Consider the following 25006-nt stretch of genomic DNA (forward strand, 5'->3'; position numbering starts at 1 on the left):
TGACTCCTTCGAGCCCGTCCATGGTGGGGCCGGACCAGAGGGTCATTGGGAAAAGGGGAATCTGGATGTAGTCCCCTGTTTGAGACGAATGGCACATTTCCAACTTCTGATTGCTCTTCCCCCATCCCAGATCCACTCCTACATTCCAGATTATGACTTGCCCCCGAGAGTCCCTCTGCCCCTCTCTCCTGGCCTCCTCTTGATTTAGGAAATGGGCCAGAGGGACAGAGTCTTTGCTGGCATTTTCTCTCCCCAAGGTCAGGCCAGCTAGTGGAGCCCATGGGAGCAGAAACTAGGAATGAGGGTGAACAGGGGGCCAGGCTGGGAGCGGAAGGGGCAGCTGACCCAGGTGGATGCCGATGGCGCGTGACTCCAGGGCACAGTGGCCGCAGAGGCCGGAGAGCGAAGGAGCCAATGGGGAGGAAGGAGCTGGAATATCCTGCCTCCAGATGTGGGATCAGGGGTGGGGCACACAGGTAGCAGGGAGCCCCTGCTTCCCTGTTACCTGACAGTGAGCCCGGCAGGGCAGGTTCCTGTAGTGCGTACGGTAATTGTGTAGCGTTTCCCAAAAGGCTGGGCAAAGGTGGGTCTCAGTGGTCTATGGGCAAGGCTTTCAGTACCATTGAATCAGAAAAGGAGAAGGGTTTTCCTTTTGCAGTACTCTTAGTTAAGGAGAGTTTCGGGTGGTGCTGGGTGAGAACAGGCCTCAGCAGGTAGTACTGTCTACCTAGGATTGAATGGCATTGCTTGGTTTTTTGGTTGTAATTATTTTTGTGCTGTGGATTTCTGGCAGGTGTTACTCATTTTCCATTCAGAGAATACTCTAAAATTTTCTGAGAAATAAAATGTTTTTGAAAGTAAAAAGAAGCGAGTCAACTAAAAATACTAAGTAAACAAGAGAAACAGTGGTATGATGTCATGCCGAAAACGATAATGTGGTCAGTGAAAGACAGGCTCCCCGGGGAAGCTATAGGGGCAAATAGAGCAGAGTTCACGCCCATTAAAATGGAAACTTGGGCACGTCCTCACATGCGTCTAAGCCATAGCTGATGCCGTTGTAAACCGTGAATATTATATTAAATGAGCTCATGTGTGTCACGTGCTGGGCCCAGTGCCTGACATACAGCGATAGTAAGTAGTGGTGGTTATTATATGAAGTGTTCATCAACGAGAAATATTGCACTTGCAGGCCGGTGTTCCGGGGAGAAAAGTGCTGTCGGTGAGCACAGGCCAACCATGGACCAGCACACTTTGTAAGGGAGTGAGCTCTCCACCAGCGTTTCAGAGACTTGTCACCTGCCTAGGCGTCCGTGGCAGGAATCTACCACTGAATGGGCCAGAGACAGCGGGGGAGGTCCCTTCTAAGGAACATTCTATCAGTATACCCAGTGTGCAAAGACCGTTCACAGAGCCGGCCTGAGACCGCTCTCTCTTACAAAGCTCGCTTGCGTTGTTGGTCTTTGGCTGACGTCCGGGACCTTGAAGTCAGGGAGGGTTCCCAGCATTCCCCAAATGATAAGGGTGGCTCTTATGGAAACTGCTCTTAAAGACATTGTGGCCTACGCTGAGCACCTGCTTTTCCTTCTGGGAGTCCGGGGTTTTGCTGTGTGTCCGGCAGAGGGTGCCTATGAGACCAGCCCCCCCCAGAGCCCCTGGACTCTGAGTCTCTGAGCGTCCCTGGTAGACACACTTCCCACAGCTGTCACAGCTCATTGCTGGAGGAATTCAGTGCATCCCTGTGGCTGCACTGGGAGGGGACTCCTGGAAGCTTGTGCCCCGTTTCCTCAGGGCTTGGCCCCAGGCACCATTTCCCTTTATTGCTTTTTCTTGTATCCTTTTGCTGTAATAGATCATGGCTGCATACCCAGCGCTAGGAGTCCTCCTAGTGAATGGTCAGACCTGGGTGGTCCTGGGAACCCTGACACAGCCGGTCTCTGCCTTCCAGTTGGAGGAGAGCCCAGGCTCCACTGGCCATTTGAGGGAAGGGGTATGGGGGCACTGATGCCGCTGACAGGTAGAGCTGGGCTATCAAGTGTTGGGGGCTGCCCCTCGGGGGTGCTGGTGTGACGTTACTGCGCTTCTCATGTGGCGGCTCAAGAGGTTTGGGAGGAACTGGTGGGTATCTTCACGTGAGGCCTCAGTCTCAACTGTGGGGTGTGTTAAATTCTGAAGGAAAGATCACAGGCCCAGACTAGTTCTTGCAGAAGTGACCAAGGTCAAGACCACTGTTTGGTACAGATAGTGTCAGAGACAACACACCCTGGCTCTTTACAAAATGGGAGGTGACCACACCTCGGGGTCAGCATCAAGGTTAAGGGACGTTGCTGTCAGCTTCCCTCAGTTACAGAATCAGCGCCTACTACTTGGGGTCTCTCTAAAGACTTACGGGGGGATGGTTTCTTACCTCGGATGAACGTCACCGCAAGCCAGGGCAGAGCAGGGCAGTATCCAAGTTGTACTCTCAAAGAACTGACATGATTGCGGGTAAACAGACGTCCTGGCTTGAGGCTGGTGAGGGTGGCCCGGTCCTCTGTGTGGGTCTCCAGGGGGGTATTCAGCCAGAGATAAACTCGGGGGCGGGGGCACTAGTCTGCATGAAGAAGTAAAAGGGAGGCATTCAGTGAGCCCCCCAAGGAGCCAGTCAAAGCGGATCATTGCTGCCCGTGCAGAATGACAGAGACCACACACTCCGTATGTGCTGGTTGTATATGGGTTTCCCCAATAGTCCTTAAAATGAGTACGACACTGTTTAAAAACGGGCCTCTTAGCCCTGCCAGGTCATCTTGGGCACCACCTACGGGGTCATCTTGGGTGTTGGTAGTGTTATGGGAATGCCTACGCTTTGGGGAACCCTACTTTGCCTCATGAGCCAGGTCTGCAGACCGCAAGGGAAGCTCAAAAGTCCCTTTTGCTCATCGTGTTTCCCTAGAGATGTGGGCGTGTCCTGACGCAACTCCCCTCGTGGCGGGAGGCTGCTTCCGCTTGTGGTCAGTGGGGGTTGGAGGACCTTCCCCAGCTGCCCGAGTCCTGTTGGGGGCGGGGGAGGCGGGTGGCAGCAGTGGACACCCCACGTGGATCCGGGTCCACCCAGACACCCTTATGGGCGTGGCCAGCCTCTGTTCTCCTGACAGTGGGGTGCGGGGACACCCCAGAGGCAAGGCCCCACCCTTGCCCGGCTGGTGAGCACCTGCACCCCCAGGTTCCGTTCTCTCCAGCTGGTGGTCTTTCCCTTCCTTTTCTCTGGTGCTGGGGCCCCCTGGACAACAGGTACAGGCCAGACTCACCGAAGCTGTGAGAAACAGCCCATCTGGACGTGGCTTCCCGTCACACATCATACTCCCTCATTTTACCTCCATCACTCCTGCTTCCGTTACAGAGGGAACCCCTCCCCCCATGCCGCCCCCATCCCTCCTGCTCACTGGGGACATTGGAGAGCACGTGCGGGGTGTCTTCTCATTGTCCTCATCTTGCTCTGAGGTCAAGCAGACAGGTCCCTGACTCCAGCTGCCCCAAATGTCCCTGAACGGACCTCATCCTGGGGGCCTGGCGCTCTGCTCCCTTGCATGTCTTCTACTCTGACCCCGTTTTAACGACTCTCTGGTTATTTCTTCTCCCAGTGCCACTTGGTCTGCCGAGCAGACCCTGTGAGCCCTCGGAGCTGTGAATGGTGACCTGTCTCATTCGCATTTCCCATAAGGGTCTGACTTGGCCAGACTGGGGGTGGGGTCTGGGGGAGACAGCTGAGAATGGCTCCCAAAGATGTGTCCATATTCTAATCCCCAGAACCTGGGAACGTTATCTGATTTGGTAAAAGGGTCTTTGCAGATGTGACCAAGTTGCGGATTTTAAGATGAGGAGATTATCCTGGGTTATCCAGATGGCCCTAAATGCAGTCCCAGTTGCCCTCATTAGAGGGAGGCAGAGATTAGGTTAGATTTTGCTCTGCACAGAAGAGGAGGGGTATGAGCAGAGGCAGAGTGATGTGACCACAAGCCAAGGGAGGCTGGCAGCCACCAGGAACCGGAAGAGGCAAGGGACGGCTTCTCCCTTAGAACCTCCAGAGGGAACGTGGCCCCTGACAAAACCTTGAATTCAGTTCAGTAATACAGATTTTGGACTCCTGGCCTCCAGAACTGAGAGAGAATATACTGCTGCTGTTTTATGCTACCAAGTCTGTGGTAATTTTTTACAGTGGCCATAGGAAGCTAGTACAGAGCATCTTTGGAAATGCATATGTCTTTGGGAGAAGACTTTACCACAGATGCAGGCTGATGGAAGGGGCTGAATCTCTCATACTCTCTGCTTTACGTTGTTTAAATTTTGCTGCTGTTGATATTATGCTCTGGCCTGTGCCGAGAGAATGTTAGGCACAACTCTTTCTATCACATCTTACAGAAATGCCAATCAAATTGGCTTCAGACGAAAAAGAAATTTATAGGTTGGTGTAACTGAAACAGTCCCAGGACGTCAGCTTCAGGCATGGTTTGATCAAGGGGCTTACACAGTGTCAGCAGTCTGATGTCTCCCCTTCCCCCATCCCCATCTCTTCCCTCTGTCCCTCACCAGCTCCTTTTCTGTGTGGCTTCTATTGTCAGGGAGGTTTTGTGGGGTTTTTTTCCTGTAGGGTGTCAAGGTGACCATCAGTAGCTTCAGGCTTATAGTCTATATAACACTGCTTCTTCTCTCCAATAATTCCAACCAGAGTTCAGGGATTTAGCCTCTGGGTCACCTGCCCATCCCAGAGCTCTAGTCACTATGGCCAGGGGGATAGACTAGGCTCCTTGGAGAGGTGAGGGCTACCTGTCCCCACAAGCCGTGATGACAGAGTGGGGGAAAGGTGCACCCCCCAAAAAAATCAGGGTGCTCTCACCAGAAGCAGGGGTGTGTGTAGCTGTGGGACAGGCACACGGAGTGGGTAACTGTCACGAGTTGCTTCTGGCCTCGTAGTTGCTGAGGCTGGGAAGGTGCCATTGGAGCCCATGGTGGTTTCCAGGCCCCTAGATCACTGCGCTTGGAGATGCCAGGTCATGCCTTTGAGGCTTTCCCTCTGCCACAAGAATCCAAGTGTGAAAAACAGCCCCACACGTTACAGGAGATGGAAAAGCTGACCCCGGAGGCCCCAAAAGGTGGGGGATCCAGTAAGAGAGTGGAGAAGTTGAGAAGGTCTGGGTCCAGCAGCAGCAGCTGCTTGTATTAGAAAATCCCATTATCAAAGCATCTTTGAACTTCTCTTGGCATTTGCATGACTAATGTTCGATCTGGTGAAAGCCGTTCTTGGGAAATGGAAAAGGGAAGCGGGGGTGGGCGCTCCTGCTACAACAGGACTCTCTGGTCTGTGGAGGGAGGAGACTCACGGTGGGGACTGAACTACAGAGGAACTGCTGTGGCCGCGTGAAAATAGCACTCCCCCTGCCCCCTCTGCACCCCTTGGAGGTGGGAGCCGTGGGCCCCGGGTCTTGAAGGAGGCTTTTGGCCTGGGAGGATGCCCAGCAGTTGAGCTGTGCTGGGCGGTGCTCAGGAAGCTGCCACAGTGAGCAGGTGAGAGGAAAGCTGACTGGCTAAGAGGTCCAGAGCCAGATGTGCAGGTTCAGCCCTCCCTCAGTGTCATGTCTTGTTCATGGTGCGACCTTGGGCTTGTCACCCTGAGAAAGCCTCAGGGCCACCTGGGGTCCAGTCCCGCCAAGCGCTGCCACTTGGGAGCTGTAAATGCATGCCCACCCCTGGGCAGATGGCTGTTTGAAGCTCAGTTTCCTCTCCTGCCTGTTCCCGCCGGGGAATTGCCAAGAAACCATCACCGACTCGCTCTCTGCTGCCTCTTCTTGACCCACTCTGGAAAGCCCAGCTAGCAGATGGCCCACGCGGCGGGGCGGAGGTTGCCTTGGCTGGGGCGCATCCTTTCTGGGTGGCCCCTGCCATCTGCAGGGCTGGATGGGGCCCCCCTGCAGCCTCGCCCATGTGGGGGTCCCCCTGGGTACCCACAGGAGCCCAGGGGCTGGAGGGCATTTGGTGTGGGGTCTGAGATCTGCAGGGTCGTTAGGAATCCTCATCAGCTGCTGGTGGCTCAGCCCTCCCTGGCGGGAGGGGAGAGAGGACCTGGGGCTGTGAGCAGCTCTGGTTTGCTGTTTCAGGGATTTCTGAGACCAAACTGCATCCCCGACAGCAAAGCAGAATTAGCCATGTTATTTGAAGTTATTTACACAAAGAGACTTACATGATCTATGTCCAGTATGTTCCAGTATGCCTTCAGTGGGCAAGATGTATTTTATTTGTTTTAAAAGCCTGTGTATATTTTCTGTGTATCAAAGAAGAATCATTTGAGGAAGATTTTGAAATAGTCACAGAATCTACTTTAAAATGTTTAACAGGATGGTAAATATTCCTCCTTAATCATGTGTCAGAGCTTCTCTATGACCTTCAAAAGTCCTACGGTTAGTCTCTCCGTGGAAATAGACTTGAGTCAGGGTCACTGGGAACCAACTAAGACCCGCTCAGTGGTAGGCTGTACCAGGGTTTCTTAGCCTCGGCGCTATTGGCGTTTGGGGATGAATCGTTCTTTGTTGTGGGCCTGGGGGTCCTGTTCATTGTAGGACGTGTAGCAACATCCCTGCCTCTACTCACTAGATGCCCCCCACCCAGGTGTCCACGTCCCTGTTCCTGGAACCTGTGAGTATGTTAGGTCACATGGTCAGGGGGACTCGAGGTTGCAGGTGGAATTAAGATTGCAAATCAGCTGACTTGGAGGTGAGGAGAGTAGCTTGGATTATCCAGGTGGGCCTAGTATAATCACAAGGGTCCTTATCAATGGAAGAGGGAGACAGAAGAGAGAAAACCAGAGATGGCAGCGTGACAGAGACTCGACACACCATGGCTGGCTTTGAAGATGGAGGAAGGGACCAGGAGCTAAGGAATGCAGGTGGATTCTAGAAGCTAAAAATCAAGACAGGGAAACAGATCCTTCCCTGGAGCCTCCACGAGGAACGTGGTCCCGCGGACACCTTGATTTTAGCACAGTGAGATCCATTTCTGAAATACAGAACTCTAAGAAATTTGTGTTGTCTCAAGCTACTAAGTTTGCGGTCATTTGTTACAGCAGCAATAGGGAACGGGTACACCTGCCCATCTCTCCCACCCCCATTGTGACCACCAGTAAAGGTTTGCAGACATTGGCAGGTGTCCCCTGTGGGGCAAAATCGCCCCTGATGCAGAAACACTGGCTACGGGGACCACCATGGCTGTTTCCCTAGAAACTGGGCAAGAGTCTCTGTGATGAGAATGAGGCCAGGAGTGGGTGCACCCAGCACGGTTGGCTGTACACCCAGCATGGTTCTCTCTGGGAGGAAGGAACCAGTGGTGTAAAAGGGAGTGGGGGTAGGGGCCGCAGCTGCTCCCCGCCGCCCCTCCCCGAGGCTCCCGGCGCTGTCACCCGTGGCAGAGTGTGCTTGTGCATGTTTGTACGATACTAGAAAAGAAGCTGAACTATCTTCAACTGCACCGTAAAAGAGACCATAAAAACTCAATAAATGTCAGCCGAAGCAGCGTTGCTCACAGAGTTCTCGGCAAGGAAGGCCAGCACGCCGGGCACCCCGGCACTGTTTTTGGGTGTCGTGGGTGGGAACGAGAGGCCGGGGAGCTCAGCCCGTGCTGGGGGCCGCCAAGCCCGGGCTCTGGGCCAAACACACAGCCCCCAGGTTTCTTCGTCCCAACCCCGATGCTGTAATTCTGTTTGTTTTGCCGACTGTGAAATCCACATGGTTCCGATTTCTTCTTTGTGATCCGTCATCTCTGTGTGGCTTCGGAGCCAGGATCCACGCGAAGCGGCTTTGAAGTTGTTGTTCTGGGGTAAGTGGGACATGCTGCTTTTCCAGGGTTTGATTCGAGCGGTGCTCTAGGAGTTGAGAGTTGGGAGGCGGGCGGCTGGGTCAGAAGGGAGGAGCGTTTGCAGAGCCTGCCGGGGATTTGTGCAGCCCAGGGTTGCTCCCTGGTCCTCAGCTGAGGTCACAGGGACGCTTCCTTCCAGGCATCTCAGCTGAAACAGCACGTGAGTCCATGTCAGTTGCCGCCTCGGGGTGGTCAGACAGAGCTGTGGCCCCTGGCTCCTCCGTTCAGGGCAGCTGCTGGCCTGGGGGCAGAGTAAAGGCAGAGGCAGGGAGAGAAGAAAAAAGAGGGAGAAGTCAGTGAACAAGGGGGGATGTGGAGAAAGACATCGCCTGTATCCATGCTTTTCATATTAAAGGGCCAGACGGTTCCATGATGGGCTGGCCTTAGCTGGGTCTAATGGGTGTATGGAGGCCAGTGGTCCCCAGATTTCAGCCTGCATTGGAATCACTCACCCGGAGGGCTTATTAAAACAGATTGCGGGGCCCCACCCCCAGAGTTTCTGATTCAGGAGGGCTGGGGTGAGGCCCAAAAGTTTGTACTTTCCAACAAATTCCCGGCTGCTGCGGGTGCTGACAGTCCAAGGTTGAGAACCGTTGGTCTAGAACAAGAAGAGGATCTTTGTAATTAAAAGGGGTGCTGGGCTTCGCTGGTGGCGCAGTGGTTGAGAGTCCGCCTGCCGGTACAGGGGACGCGGGTTCGTGCCCCGGTCCGGGAGGATCCCACATGCCACGGAGCGGCTGGGCCCGTGAGCCATGGCCGCTGAGCCTGTGCGTCCGGAGCCTGTGCTCCGCAACGGGAGAGGCCACAACAGTGAGAGGCCCGCGTATCGCAAAAAAAAAAAAAAAAAAAAAAGTGGTACCAATAACTAATAATTATCAGAATTTTACAGTTTATTGGTGAGGACCCCACTTTCTTCATTGAAGTGTAGTTGATTTACAATATTATATTAGTTTGGGGTGTACAACACAGTGATTCACTATTTTTATAGATTATATTCCATTTAAGGTTATCACAAAATAATGGCTGTATTTCTCTGTGCTGTACAGTATATCCTTCTTGCTTGTGAGGACCCAACTTTTGATCTGAATAATCCTGTGAGGAGATAGTATCATCATTTGTGGTTTTTTTTTTTTACTTTTTGAAGGTGAAAATAGCATTTATTTTCATTTTTGTCACACAGTAAAATTGACCTTTTTGGGTGTACAGTTCTGTGAATTTTAACACATATTATAGATTGATGTAACCACCACCTCAACCAGGACATAGAAGAGTTTCATCACCCCAAGATCCTCCCTCCTACCCTCCCTTTGCCTTCACACCCTCCCTGACCCGACCCTTCATGGGTCCTCCATTCCTGTAGCTTTATCTTTTGGAGAATGTCGTATACAGGGAATCATACAGTAGGTAACCTTCTGAGACTGGCTTCTTAATGTAACGTGTACGGGATGGACCCAGGTTGTGGCCTGTGTCCGTAGTCTGTTCCTTTGTGTTGGTAGGTAGTAGTCCATTGCATGGATGTAGCATCGTTTGTTCCTTAATCCCTGTTGATTTCTTTTGGGTTGTTGCCAGTTTGGGGTCTGTATGAATGAAGCTGCTATGGGCATTCGTGTATAAGACTTGGTGTGGACCTGTATTTTCATTCCTTTTGGGTACCTACCTAGGAGTGGGATTGATTACTGGGGCATATGGTAAGTGTACGTTTAACTTCATAGGAAACTACCAAGCTGCTCTCCAGAGTGACTGTACCATTTTGCATTCCCACCAGCAATGGACGAGGTTTCCAGTTGCTCTGCAACCTTGCTAGCACGTGGTATAGTCCACCTTTTAAATTTTAGTCACTCTAGGTCATGTCTGATTTTGAAATGTGTGAACGAGTCTCAGAAAGGCTCAGAGGGTTGTCTAAGGCCCCTGGGCTCTTGGTGGCTCCTTGAATAACTAAAATCCAAACCTTTCGACTTGACGGCTGTGTACATTCTGGGTGATGGCTGTGCTGAACAGGAACGATAGAGGCTTATTCCACGTGGCAGACTAGGAACCAGTAGCTTCTGCGTGAGGTTGGGGGCTGCAGCAACGTCAGGGCATATGTGGCAGGGTTAAGGCATATGCCCAGGGACTAGGGAAACAAGGAAAGTGAAAAAAAGGGAAACGAAAACAGAGAAAAGATGCACATCCTAGAATCACAGAGGTGGGAGGCACTAGGCTACTTCTCCATCCCTTGTCCCTTCTTATTTTTTTATTTCTGTTTTTATTGGAGTATAGTTGATTTACAGTGTTGTGTTAGTTTCAGGTGTACAGCAAAGTGAGTCAGTTAAACACATACATATATCCACTCTTTTTTATATTCTTCTCCCATCTAGGCCACTGCAGAGTACTGAGTAGAGTTCCCGGTGCTATACAGTAGGTCCTCATTAGTTATCTATTGTATAGATAGTAGTATGCTCCCTTATTTTTAAATTGAGGCTCAGAGAGGGAAAGCAGCCTGCCAAATGTCACTCAGCTCACTGGTGCCTCTTGAGTCTTTGCCTGTGGCCAACGGTTGGCAGAAACCCCCTTTGTTTCCAGAAGCATCCTTGGGAGTAACACCAGGGCCACAGGCTGCTTCCCCTTGGCGCTTGAGGAGTAGAGCTTTTGCAAACTGATATGCCTGGTCAGGGTCATCGTACTCCTTCAGTGTCTTGGCCTCAGGTCTGTTCTGGGTAAGGAGTTGGCTTCAGGAAGGAGCTGGTGCAGGGGGCCATGGCCACAGCTGAAACCAGAGCTGGTGACTTAACAGGGAGGAGGTTTATGGAGGACCAGGCCCACCTACCCTCGCGGGGGAAACGGCGCGGCTGTGCTGGAAAGCTGTGGACATGCTTACCCGATTGCAGAATGCTTCTTTCGTTTTGAATATCATTTGTTTGGTTGCCACAGCAACGTCAAGTCTCTATTTTAATGCTAACCTGCGTGGCTGCAACTTTCTATATATAAATGCTGCTCTGCACAGTGAATTAGCTGATGCTACGGGGGAAGCAGCGATGTGGAAACGGTGGCAGAAGATGACCAGTGGGTCAGCTCTGCAAGAGGAGGGACTGCGGGGCTGAGGTGAGTGGGCGCCCGGGGCGTGGCCGCTGATCCATAGGGCAGGTTGCTCGAAACTCATTGGAGCAGGGTGAGAGCGGGAAAGGCAGCCCCACACCTGCGGGCGGGAGGGAGGGAGGGAAGCCCTGCTTGGATGGCCTCCTGCTGGGCCGGAGGGTGATTCTTCTGTTTCCCCACGGGTCGCCTCTCCTCACTCCTTCAGTGCGTCTGGGCCGCCCGGGGACCGGAGGCTCCGGAAAGAGGAGCAAGCCACTGGCCAGGGTGGTGTCTGAAGTGAGCTGAGTGCAGAGTGAGTTTTCCTTGTTTCCTTTGACTTGGTTCCCCGGTCTGGATCTTCGCCTCCTCTGTTTTGCCTTTTCTTCCTTCCCAGGTGTGGCTCCCGGTTGGGGCCAGATGGCTTCACATGGTGCAGATAGAATATTCAGGAGAAGCCTGGAAGGACCTTGGGAGTCGGTAGGTTCAGCTCCCCCGGCTCTAGATGAGGGAGAAGCCCAGAGAGGTACACGCTCTGCCAGATGTCACACAGCCAGCCAGAGAGAGAGTGGGACGGGAACCAGGTCCCCAGGGGACTTCTGACTCGGGCCCCTTTGCCTCATGAGGGCATTTGTGTGGTGGGGTCAGGACAGCCGTGGGTGTACACACTAGACGTACGGGGGCTGCAGAGAGGGTGACCCACTCGGGGGCGCTCCTTTCTTGCGTCCCAAGTTGGAGGGCGTGTAAGGAACACAGGATTATGTAACAGGATCAGAAGCCATGAAGGCTGCTGGAAAGAGCATGGAATTAGAGTCTGGAAAACGGATTCACGTGGATTCAGCCGCTTCCCGTGTGACAACTGTGTCCACTTCACTGAGGCTCAGTTTCCCCACTGAGTCCTGGAATCTCTTCCCCAGCACTGTGGTGGAGGGTCAGTGTCACAGCCAGTGTGAAACCGTCAGCAGCGGCATTTGGGTCCTGATGGGGGTGTGATGCACCCGAGGGCTTCTCTGGAGACTGGGTTTTGGGTGTGCCTTGAAATGCTACAGTTTTATCATCATTTAGAAAAGTCTCAGTCGGGCCCCCTCTTCTATAATATCAAACATTCGACAGTTCTTTTAAGTGCACTGGCTCCAAAGACTTGGACCCAGTTTTTTTTTTTTTCCTTCTCTGACGTGCCACGTGACTTTCGGGATCTTAGTTCCCCAACCCGGGATCAGACTCGGGCCCATAGCAGTGAAAGCGCGGAGTCCTAACCGCTGGATGGCCGGCGAATTCCTAACCCTGTTCTTTTTTTTTTTTTTTTAATTTTTATTGGAGTATAGTTGCTTTACAATGCTGTGTTAGTTTCTGCTGTACAGCAAAGTGCCGACCCTGTTCTTGAAAAGAGAAAATGTGTACAGTTGGAATCTAGGGCCTGTGTACAGTCTGTGGGGCTGGAAGATTGGAGATGGGGAGCATTCACCCCTGCCTGGGCGGGCCAAGGAAAGTGTAAAGGGAAGGAATCTCTTGCAGGAATTTATGATGGAGAATGGGGGGAGGGGTATAAAGGGGGGAGTTTTAAAAACGGAGATCGGGACCAGGTAAAGTGGTGTTTCTCAAAGCAGGAGTCACCAGCCACAATGTGTCTATAATCCGTATTAAGCAGCGTGGAAAATAGGGTGGGAAAACAGCAGAGTGCGTTGCCCATGGTAAAGCACGTATTGCTGCGTGAAACTTTTGCTTTGCACGTATATTGGGTTGTGAAGCAAAATGTGCTTTTTACCGTGGGTCAGACTTTCGAAAGCAAAAAATGACACCTTCTGGCCTAGAGTGGTGACCCAGTGAGCCTGAAATCTCCTGTGGATGGCCGGGGATTTCCTTTCCAAGAAAAAGCTGGAAGGAGAAAGGAAGGGTTCTCGGTGGGGGAGAGCCTCACGCAAGCACCGTTTTGAGAAGCTGGTGTGATGCAGCGTGCAGCTCGGACAGGGACAAGCAGGCTGGCTGGGAAGCGTGAGGTCTGGGGACCAGAGGGGGCATCCCCTTCTCCCAGGGCCTGTGATTCTTGCAGCGACAGCCTGCTCCCCGTGCACCCTCCCCAGCGGTCCCCAAACACACATTCCCCTGCCCTGGAGCCCTACACTGCTCCGGTGAGGGATGGACCCAGCCGTCCTCCCCCCCAGGCACTGTGCTGCAAGGGTGCTGGCTTCCAGCTGCTCAGCACCGGCAATCCCGTGGGGATCTCTCTGCTTGCTGCGGCAGCTGTGTCGTCTCACCTTTACACCCCATGGATGCGCGTCTGTCCTCCGAGGCTGCTGTGCCCGACCCTCTTTCTCCTTGGTTCCCGCTCTGTGCACGGCTTTGCCTCTGACCACCTTCTCTGCCTCCCTGCCCAGCCGGTGGTGCATGCCTCACTCCTTAAGCTATATCAGCTTCCTCACTACCGCCTCCCCTTCCAAACCTTCTCATCAGCTGTTGAGGCACCACTCTTCCATAGACAGAGTAGGACAGACTCACCAGGGTCCCTTCTGGCCCCCAAACCTTGTCCTATGCTTCCCTTCCAAGGAAGGTTGGACCCAGGCTGGGGCGCTCAGCTCCGGGGTGAGATGGAGTTGGCCACACATTTGCAGCCCTTGGAAGGTGTGTCCTGATACCCGGAAGCTGGTATTCAGCTCACCCACCAGGAGATGTTGGTAGTAAGAGGTCTTAGCAAGAGGATAGTTAATAGAGGGTAAAGGTACTGATTATACTTTTGGTCTAGGACGGTGGTATTCAATTCTTTAACACGAGGGCGCCCTCTCTTCAAATGACTCTTATGCAGATCCCCAGCAGTTAACACCAGGAGCTGTACACTGGTGGCCACTGGGAAAAATCAAGTGCAAAACTGCAGGGGGGTTTGGTGGTGGTTTTGTTTTCGTTTTTGCCCATAGCTTCATTTAAAATTTTTTGAGTTGGTTGCCAACCTCTAAAACTGAGCAGATTTCACATTAAAAATTCAGATTTCCAGCTTCTCTGGCAAAAATGAGTAGCTTTGGTGACACTGAGCCCGCTGTCCTGCCCGGCAGCAGTATGCTGACGATGAATGGCGGGCTTTCAGTTTGCTACAGTCCCTACCCATCACCAGCATGGAGAGCAGGGATGGAACCGTTGCCGATATTCGCATGATTCGTGATGTCTTTCTTACGGTTAGGAAATATGAAATAGACCCGGTGCCCATGTCTGTGAAAAGAGGGAAAGTGAGAGGGCTGCAGTTTTCAAGAAGACGTTAAAGAATCTCTTTCTGAAAGTGAATCTGTTGGTCTCCTAAAAACTAAGTTTTAAGGAATAGCAGTAGATTTAGAACAGGTGTTGTGTCTTTTTGTTTGTGTGTTTGTTTTTGCCTTGAAATCAGTGGTTCTCAAAGTGTGATGCCTGAACCTGCAGCAGCATCACTTGGGATCCTGTTAGAAACGCAGACTGTTGGGTGCTACCCACACCTGCTGATTCAGAGATGCGGAAGGTGGGGTCTGGCAGTCTGTGTTCTGATGGCCCTTCTGATGCAGCTGAAGGAGCGAAGGCTGAGAACCACTGCTCTGAGGCTCAGAGCACAGACAGGATGCCAGCACCCTCTGTTGTCCCTTTCCATCCTTTTAAGACCCAGAGGGGAGGAAAGGCGGGGATCCCTAACCAAAGAGGAGTTGAGGTTCTCACCCGACACCACTCCAGGCAGACTTCTGTTCACGCTCTGAGGGCTGGAGAAGTACTTCTGGCTACGGGAGCTCAGCAAATTCCAGTTCGCTTTAGTCCAGTGCTTACATCTGTGGGTCCCGTCGGTGCAGCAGTGGTGGAGGAGCCCTGGTGTCTCTGACAGTCCTGGGGAGATAGATGGCCACCGGGCTCTCTTCCCAGGGGAGCCGCAGCGTGTGACCCTAGCAAACAAGGCCGGGGAATGCATCACACGGAGAGGGACCAGGTTGGCTGCTCAGGCTTATCAAAGATGACCAGGCATTCATGGGCTAGGAGTTCTTAGGTGAAAATAATTACCAGTTTTTAACATACTTAGAGGTGAGAGCCAATCACCTATGGACATTTCAGATCTGCCCTTGGTCACTCAGGCTGCTGTAATCATAGATGATCCCTTGGCTTCCGCCTACTTTCTCTCTGGCTAAAGGCTTTAATGACCTCAGTGGACAGTCTAGGTGAGCCAAGAGAGTACATTTCTTCCGAGTGTATTTACTTGGAGGGCCCTAGGCCCGTGAGAGGCTTGTTTCAGAGACCTCGACCAAGCCATTGATGACTTCCCCTGCCCCACCACGCCCCGGCCCATTTAGTTCATTTGTGATTTGGGGGCCCCCTGAGGGCATTTCGGTATGTAAGACCCCTCCCAGTAAAAACTAGATGAGCACGCGGGCTGTGCTTCTGCCTCTACCTTCTTGCCTCTCTCTCTTCCTGTCCTCTCGCCTTGGGGCCCCGGTGACCCTGGGAAAGTAAGAAACCCGCTTTCTTAGTGGGCTGACAGTGCTACTTGGAGACTGAAGGAACTCCACTGATTCAACACATGCTTGTTGGGTATGTTTTCTGTGTCTGGGGACAGATTTGGGTAGGACACTGTTCATGTTCTCAGGAAGCTCAGGTGAGCGGGGTGTGAGGACCACTCATCACTGGCCCCCGAACAAGAGCAGCTGTGGAGGTACCAGGGGGAGGGCAGGTGGGGCTGGTGGGGCAGGGGGCTGCATCTCCCAGGGAGACAGCAAGAAGTGAGGAGCCTGGCCCACCAGACAGAGCAAGATGGAGCCCCATCCCGGCTGGAGCATCGAACCCAGGCTGAGCCTTGATTCGTGGAGGAACTCGGGGATGGCCTGGGGTCAGGAGCAAAACCATCAGCCTTGGAGACGGAACACCGGGTTCAAACCAGTTCTGTCTTGCTGGTGGTAAGACCTTGGTTTATTCAATTATAAAATGAAAATGATTTGATTATAAAATGAATACTTCTCTCCCAGTGCTCTTGTAAAGGTCCAATAAGCTCCAACAGATACAAGTTACTGGCCCACAATAGACAGAAAGCACTTCAGCAAGGGAGAACCGCGGAAAAGGTTGGGACTAACGGTGAAGTACAGACAGTGGGAATCGGCTTCGGTGGGAAGAAGAAATCCTGTCCTTTGTCCTCGTGATTATCCGACCTCATTTTTAGGAGCTTGAAGTCAGGGGTGGGAGTGTAATGTTGGGGTGTCCTTGCTGGGGGCAACGATTCAAATGAAGTCACACGCGGGCTGCTTTAGGAAGGTTGCCAGGCTTTGCGTTGGTTGGTCCACGGCTGTTGTGCACGGCCGTGTCTGTGTCTCAGTCTGGTTTGCAGGGGGTCACCAGCTGCCCAGCAGCCCCGGTGGACGTGGATGTTCTCTGGCCCCTTCTGCTGCTCCCCGAAACCCCAGTCTTGCCCACAGAGTGGCCTGATTCCAAGTCACATGCTGTTCCTCTTTCTCCGGTCTGTGTCAGGAAGGTCAGAAGGTGTCACTCTGAGAGGTTAGCCCGCAGGCCATGCAGCACAAGTAACTCAGCACTGGGGACCTCAGCTGATGAGTCTCCTAAAGGCTGCTCAGTGATTTAACGGAGATGGGACGGTATGGAGCACAGCTAATACTTACGGAGTTTCTTCCATCATTTCGGCCCTCGTATTTAGTCTTTGCAAGAATTTTGTGCAGTGGGTGGTGGTATTTCCATTTTTACATGTGGAAAAGAAAAAGAGGTTCAAAGCGGTGAAGTGACTTGCCTGAGATTATATGGCTGGTACGAGGTAGAACCTATACCTGAACTTCCTCTGCCCTGGCTGAAGGTGAGAAGCTGGGTTTGGAGACAAGCAAAGGGATGTCTGTGGGCATTCGAGTGGCTAGTGGGGCTTGCCTCTTCTGTTTCTAATCCCCGCCCACATCCCTATGCATCGTGCATACCTTATTTTGGGAGCCCCTGCTGCAGAGCAGAGGCTGTGGTTCCTCGAAGCCTCTGGAATCTTCCAGGCCCCCTTGTTGGAATGGAGCTTTGCATTTCAATGAGTGGAAAAAAAATAAGCAGAAGAGGATTTGCCAAAAGAGAAAATCAAGTGCGTTTATGACTCCTTTCTGTGTGCACAGATGTTTCCTCCCTGGGTCACCCCCGCCCCCCTTCGCGGGGGCTCTCTGGCCACAAACAGATGGGAAGTGGCTCATGGTTGAGCTGAGAGCCAGACTTACTGGCCAAGGTCGCCTTGCACGGAGCCTTGTGGGGGTCAGCCTGGGGAGGGGTCCTAAGTGGGGCTTGGTTTCTGCCATGCCAGCTGGCCAGAGCTACTCCTCCAGCCATGGTGGCAACATCAGCACCAAGGTTTAGGGCCAAAGAGTGAGGAGAAGAAGACTCTGCATTAGGACTGGGAGACTTGGTGTCCAACCAACCCCCGTCTGTCTCTGAGCCTCAGTTTCCCCATCTGTAAAATGGCAACATGGGATCAAGTGATCTCTACGGTCCCTTCCATCCCTAATTTTTGTGTCAGCACTGCATTGGTTAAGTTCTTTACTGTTGATCATTTTGTCTTAATTCAATTAGTTTTCCTAAAAATAAAGCCCCCCCCAGTCTCCCTGCCGTTTGAAAGATAATACAATGAACCTTAATCTGATAAACAGTGTTCATTTTAGGGAATGGCAAGTGAAATGGGATATGTCAAGGGGGATTTTATTAGCAAATATTATCTAAATATTTTACATAAGGCTATATTCATGTATTAGCTCCTAATGGAATCCAAGTTAAAGATTGTTTTAAAAGAATGCACTAAAATGAATATGCTCATTATAGAAAACTTGGAAAATACAGAAAAGCAAAAATAAGAAAAAATATTTAGCATGCTTGTCTTTTTTTTTTTTTCGGGGCACATTTGTCTACGTAATTGGGATCATATGATATATTTAGAATTGTCCATGCTGATTCAGGGGAAGGGCAGTGTTTACAAATACATTTATAAAATAAAGAAAAATTAAAATTTTCATTTTTAAAATTAAAAAAGAACTCAGAAATGTAAACGTGATAAAAGAAATACAATGACAACAGCCAGAGGAGTCCCACAGTACAAAGATAACTTCTGTTAACATTTTCGTGTGTTTCCTTCGTGCTTGGCCTGGGGCGGGGAGAGCATTATTTTCCATAGTTGAGATCATGCTGCGTACTCTGGTTTCTAAAACAGGAACCACTCTTAGAAGATGATATAAAAGAGGGTTTAGAAGATGTTATAAAGGAGGGTTTTGATGGCAGAAAGCATTGGCTACTGGGTGGTTGATTAGTCTTTCCTGTTTTGAGGGGGTGGGGGGAAGACTTGGTTCATTCAGTATGAGTTTTAAATACACAAAAAATCATCACTCAAGTTCTTTGGCAGAGAAAGTGGCCGCTATGATGTTCTGCATAGTGCAGCATTGCTCGCGTGGACAAAGGAAACAAAGACTTTTTGTTCGGTGACTCTCCCAGCACAGAATCCACAAAGCTTGAACAGTCCCTTCACGGTCGGCATGTTCTTGGACAGAAAAGGAAGCAAGAAGTTACAAGTGCGCCCCACACATGGCTGGAGGCTTCGTCTGTACTGGCCTTGGATGTTGCAGGAGAAACGTGTATCCTGGTTCTAGGATGGGAGGGGAGCAGCAGAGGAGGACCCAGGGAAACACTCGGCACCAGACCTCAACCCTAACCCTGACCCTAACCCCAGGCAGTACTGTTTGCTGGATGTCTGAGTTGGGGGAGTGCACTAAGCAATGCATTTATATGGTTACTTCCCCAGCATCATCTTCCTAATTTTGGTTTCTCTCTCAGTGTCTGAACAGAAGTGTGTGGTCTCTTCACTTGCATGCCTACAAGAACCTTCCTGTTTCTTTCATGTCAAATAGTAATATGACTTGGCTGTATATGTATGTCTTGGATGTCAACCTTTTTGGACAGAAACTCATGTTTGCAGCTCAGCCTGTTCATCGTTCAGCAAATGTTTATAGACACCCACAGGGATGAAGAAGATGATGGCCATGCCCCTGAAGCTTTGACCTCAGTGGCATTTGTCTTCTAGCGCTTTCAGATGGGCGATGCCCAGTGCTGATGAGCTGTGAGCAAAACAAAGTCCCCGCCTCACAGAGCTTTTATTCTAGTGGGAAGTGCTCTCTAGCTGTTAGTAGGAGTAGAGGAAAAGTCTGAGGAAGGAGTGATTTCCTAGATAACTTTTCTCTTTGCCTGTTGGTGTGCATGATTTTTGATTATGTTTTATTATTTTTGTCATTAATTGTTGATTTTAGTGTATTTGATGTGGTCTTTTCTAATGGAATACTACTTAAACATACATTGATTCGTTATTTCATTGCTTTTTTTAGTTTGCAATTTGGGGAGATACTTTTTTTTTTTTTTTTTGCGGTATGCGGGCCTCTCACTGTTGTGGCCTCTCCCGTTGCGGAGCACAGGCTCCAGACGTGCAGGCTCAGCGGCCATGGCTCATGGGCCCAGCCGCTCCACGGCATGTGGGAACTTCCTAGACCGGGGCACGAACCCGTGTCCCCAGCATTGGCAGGTGGACTCTCAACCACTGCGCCACCAGGGAAGCCCTGGGGAGATATTTTTAAGTTTACTCTGTACTTTACTGATTTAACTTTTAATATTTTTATTTATCCACAACTGTTAATGTGGCTTTAAATGAGCAATTTTCATATAATACTGACCTTATCTATTTTCTTCTTTATATCAACCTTTCTCTTTTGCCTGTTTTTTTCCATTACGAATTTTCTGTTCCTCTAAGAGGTCACAACTTCTTACATTCCAGCAGTTTCCTGACATTTTAAATTATATTCTGAATTACTTTCTGAGATGTGCTCTTCCTTTGAGCCTTTAGGATGGTGTTTCCTCACTCATTTCCCATGTGTTCCGCCCCTCCCCCCCGGCTTTTCAAACTCATTCTTTTTTTTTTTTTTTTTTTTTTTTTTTTGCGGTACGCGGGCCTCTCACTGTTGTGGCCTCTCCCGATGTGGAGCACAGCCTCCGGACGCACAGCCTCGGCGGCCATGGCTCACGGGCCCAGCCGCTCCGCGGCATGTGGGATCTTCCCAGACCGGGGCACGAACCTGTGTCCCCTGCATCGGCAGGTGGACTCTCAACCACTGTGCCACCAGGGAAGCCCCAAACTCATTCTTAACAAGGCAGGATCTACGTAGACACTGCATTATACGAGAAGAGTATAGGTCATCTGTCACTGGCTTTGGCACTCTGTGCACTTGGGGGAAGGTTGAGTCCTTTTCACATTTGCTCACCTGTAGATTCTCTTGTTTTCAAATCGACTGTCACCTGGTGCATTGTTCTTTTACTGCCTGGCTCGCTGATATTCCGAATGGGTGAAGTGCGTGAGAAATCACAGTTCTCCTGGCCCCATCCCCACTCACTGCTGTCAGGACATTCTCCAGACTTGACCTGTGGGGTCCGTACCTCTCTGAAGGACTAACACCCCTCCCCAGGCCCTGCACCCACCTGCACTGCCCGCTGGCTTGTTTTCCAGGCATCGCTGTGCAGAAGTGGGTGGTAGGGAGGGAGGGGCAGATCTCAGGCTGCTTCTGAGCCACAGGGGCTGGCTGTTTAGTGCTCGGGTGGGTGCAGATCCTGTATCTCACATCGGGGTCTGAGAAGGGCGAAGGTGCCAAGTGCATCTCAAATTAGGCAAGGAGAGCAGTGAAGGTGTGAAATGCTGTTAACCCTTTCGCAATCAGTCTCCGTTTTGTAAAATTTTCTCTGTTTACTCCACTGGCCTTAAAGGTCCTGGAGCATTTTTCCCTCAGATTCTGATTGTGCACTATTTTTGCTTTTTTTTGTAGCGTGGTAAGTTTTATCTTTTCCTCTTAATGCCACTCGAACCGGGATTCGACAGAGGTGTCCACAGGGCTACCGCCCGGTGCCCCTTTCCACAGGAAGTCCCTCTGTACCCCTTTAACTGTCCTCTTGGTCCTCCCCGTGGTGATTCAGGCCCACACTGGGGACCTCATTCCTGCAGTTGTAGGTATGTGGTCAGTAACAAATTCAAGTTTGGTTTTCTGGGATTGAAAGAAGAACCTCGTAAACCATTGCCTGATGCTGCGTGATAGTTTTACACATAGCCTGAGACTGTTTCTCCAAGTGGGCTGAGTTTACGACTGGGGATATGTGAGATGATCTTAGAACACATGGAGATAACAGTTTTTAAGTTCCATTTATTTTCGTGTGTAATAGAAAAAAAAAAACCAATCAAATCCATGGTTTCATAGATATTACTGCTTAGGGCCAGGCTTAATTCAAGTTCCCTGTAAGTCAGTTAAAAAACAAGTAAATCATAGTGTGGCTGACGCATGACGGTGGGAAAGTTCTGAGAGCAGAACGTGAGCGACTGAGGTCTGGGCGACGCTGAGGAGGGGATCCCGTAGGTCTGCAACGGGGCCTGTAAGGAGGCTTTTGAAACCAGGTGCCATTTCTGATATGTCCACTTGATCTTGGGACTCTTTTATGATGGGGACACGTAGAAACCTTATGAGGGGCCTTGGCCCCCACCACACTGAGTGCAAGAAACTGGCTACCAGTCACTTCCCAGGGGCCATCGCTCGGCCTGGTGGGCCAGATCCTGCCACTACGTGCATACAGCCCCGTCCCTTTCTTGCTTTCTTCTGAATGGGCATCTCTCTGAATGTCTTCCCCTGCTTCCCTGCACCTCTTCACACTCCCCAGCCCCTTGTGCGCTTGGGTTCAGATTTCCACGCCCACCGTACTTCCATATTCCTTTCTGAGATTAGTGGGGAAACCTCCCCTCTGTAGTCAGTAAGGATTTCCTTCATTATCTCGTGTGGACACTTAACTATGTATTTCTTCTTACGATCCCATCCTCGTTTGCTTCCTGTGACTGATTCTCAGAACCCACCTCTGTTCATTCCCCATCACGTAGTCCCTGAGTATGACTGGTTTGGAGGGGAAACAGATTAAGACCTGGTTTGTTTGTTTGTTTGCCTTTAAAAGTACTGAGAGGGGCCCGGGGGGTGCTGCCTGCATGAATGGAGGGCATGGGGGTGGGATGGATTCACTCTCCTGCTAATTGAATGCACCCACCCCCTCCATAGGTTCCACTGTGCATCCTTTCTGCATGAACTCAGCATTGACCTCTAGAATTTCACCACCATCTCCGTGCAGATGCTCCAGCTCTATGTGTCGAGGGCCAGACTCACCCCAGTTGCCCAGTGATCACTTTGAACTTGGATGTGCAGACAACAGACTCCACCACATCCCCGCAAATGGCTCCCACCATAGCTGGAGCGCTGGGCAACGGGTTCTAGCTTCTCTCGTTCCCTTTGGAGTTGACTTTTACTTTCTCTCATTCCCCCCCGCCCCGCGTCTCATTCCCCCCCCCGCCCCCCCGCGTCTCACCAGTTGCCAAGGCTTCTTCTGCTTCTTACTTAGTGTTCTTCTGCTCTGGTCAAGCCCTTTCTTTTCATCCCTGCTGTCGGGCAAATTCTGTATCTTCTGAGGAACTGCCCCTGCCTGTCCCAACTGAAAGGGCTCTGCCCTCAGGACTCTGAAAGCTTATTGTCTTCCTACTTAGCAGTCAGCATTCCTTGCAGACTCGTCTGTATGGGTATGGTTATCCCTTTTTTTTTTTTTTTTTTACACTTGTGTTTATGCCTTATCTTCCAAATTTTAGAAGTCAAGTCATATATATAAGACTTGCCTGTATCTTCCACAGCATTCAGGAAAGCGGTCGTTAGTAACTTGATTCGTTGATTAGTTATTAGTTGCTGATTGATTGTGTAGCCAAGGGGCTGCGTATCAGGGGGTGGGGCTGCCTTTGAGACCCTGTACCCTGGAGACTGCACGGGCTGGTGAATAATTTTCCCCTTTATTCCTCTGAAGCATTTAGAAGAAGTGAGTCACCGCCATCCCCAGATGTTCTTTCTTAATTATCATTATAAGACAACGGAGGATGAGGTCCCACAGCAAACGTGGCCTATTTTTGGCTGACAGTTTTCAACTCAACTGAAACAAAGAATAATCAGTCGCAGGAGGGTTGGTTGCATCTGACTCCATTCAACTTGGGAAAATGAAGCTTAGTGGAGATGATTGCCTAGTCTTTTTGCTTTTGGATCATGGGTCTCCTGATGTCTTTTGTTTGTCCACGTGGCCCCATAGTTAGAAACATACCTGTTTTCAGAGACCAAAAAGGAGGTGAACGATTTGTGCTTTTCCCCAGCCAACTGTAATGATAGAGTACTATCAGTAAAGCAGAACGGAAGTGACTTGTGGATCAGAACACTAGGATAACCCCAAACAGTAAACCCATTGGAATGTATATGCGAGTCTTAACACGCCCAGAAGTGTTAACTTGGGTGAATCCTAAAGAATGAAACCTCTGCAGTCCTGGTTTGTTTTGCTTTAGTTCAGGTCAGCGCAGATCAGCCTCCTGGATTGTAATGGCCCAGAAAGGCCCCTTGCCATTGGCTGGAGGCCTTACAGAGAACCACCATGATGGTGATTTCTGTGTTGCCTACAGCAGGGCATTATTGTCTTTGGTTGTATCTACTCGTCTGTGTGCTGCAGGGTCAGAGTGGTGTCAAGGCTGACCGGCCTGAAAACCGTCCCCTCTTTGCTGTTATTAAAAACAAGAAGTCATGGGCAGTGAAAGCTTCCATCGCCATTTTAATTCCACAAAACCAGAGGGCCTGAAGATGAGGGTCTTGGCAGTCTAGATGCAGATGAAGTGTTGTTCTCATCCTCTCCTGGGTGGGAGCCCATTTCCAGGAGCAGAGAAGGACCTTGCTGTGTATTCCAGGGCATGGCTGGTCCCACAGCTCAGGGTGTGAGTTTGCACCTGGCATCCCTTCCCGCACCAGGGAGAAGATAACCCAGCAGCCGCTGGAGGACTCTCGCCTCTGGATACGTACGGTGCTCACTTCTTCTCTTAGTGGCCGCTTTGGGACCATTTTACAACTGTGGATTTAAGCGTATATATAGATCTCTGTATAGACTACATTTTTTTTTAATCCATTCATCCAGTGCTGGACACTTGGGTTGTTTCTACCTTTTGGTTATCGTGAATGATGCTGCTGTGAACAGGAGTGTACAAATATCTGTTTGAGTCCTTGCTTTTGATTTTCTTGGGTATATACCCAGAAGTGGAATTGCTGGATCGTATGCTAATTCTGTGTTTAATTTTTGGAGGAATTGCCTTACTGTTTTTCATAGCATCTGCACCATTTTACTTTCCCATCAGCAGCGCAGAAGGGCTCCGGTTTTTCCACATCCTCGTCAATATCTGTTCTTTTCTGTTTTTTTTTGATAGTAACCATCCCCATAGGTGTGACGTATTATCTCATTGTGGTTTGAATTTGCATTTCCCTAATGACTAGTGACACATGACATCTTTTCATGTGCTTATTGGCCATTTGTACATCTTCTTTGGAGAAATGTCCTTTGCCCATTTTAAAATTGGGTTGTTTGTTTTTGTTCTTGAGTCTAAACTTTTTTGTGTCCAGGGAAACAGCAGCACCTACTCTTTCAGCCCCTGCTGTTAGTAACAGCATCAACAGTAGTAACTCGCATCACCCTTGCACTATACTAAGTGTTTACATGGATTGCTCTTTTCCCCTTTAATCCTCACAACAACCTTTTGGGAAAGATAATCTCCATTTTACCCTTGAAGAAACTGAAGCTTAGAGACCTTGCCCTACGTATCACAGTGGTGAACCAGCAAAGCCCTGACCCTGATCTGACTCTGTCCCTAAATGACAGTACTGATGGCCGGGCCCCCATCCAAGGAGCTGGCCTTGAAACCTTCCTAGGTAGACACTTCATCCATGCGTTTGAGAGAAGTGATAGTTTATAGGAAGCCACGCAGTCCTCAGGACCTCTGTTCCTCCAGGACACCATATTTACTTCGATGTGAAGAATCAGTTCCTAAAATCCCAAAGGTTTGCATCTGAAAGCAAACCCAGAAATGCAGGTTTAGTACTTCAAGTGCTAAACCTTTAGCTGCCCCGAAAAGCTTTCTAAGCGGAGGGATGGGATATATTCACCAAGGAGCCGGGTCCGTGCTGAAACTCATTTCCTTGGTGGAGGCAGTGTTGCGCTC

At 50.6% G+C, this 25006-nt stretch overlaps 1 protein-coding gene across 3 annotated transcripts in view; it reads left to right on the forward strand.

Moving 5' to 3' along the window:
* The window catches only part of GAS7 (growth arrest specific 7), a 200756-nt gene that overhangs the window by 79355 nt on the left and 96395 nt on the right, over positions 1–25006 (forward strand). Inside the window, exons 1-2 of one of the 3 annotated variants that reach the window (XM_082679590.1) lie at positions 10860–10959; positions 11159–11245. The exons of 1 other annotated variant lie outside the window; for it this stretch is intronic. The gene's annotated coding sequence lies outside the window, so the exon portion shown is untranslated. Of the gene's footprint in view, positions 1–10859; positions 10960–11158; positions 11246–25006 lie in introns of those variants that run through there. One more of the 3 variants, XM_082679591.1, reaches the window with a different exon arrangement.

The sequence above is a fragment of the Grampus griseus genome, assembly GCF_964374135.1.
Source record: "Grampus griseus genome assembly, chromosome: 20".
Classification (NCBI taxonomy): Eukaryota; Metazoa; Chordata; class Mammalia; order Artiodactyla; family Delphinidae; genus Grampus; species Grampus griseus.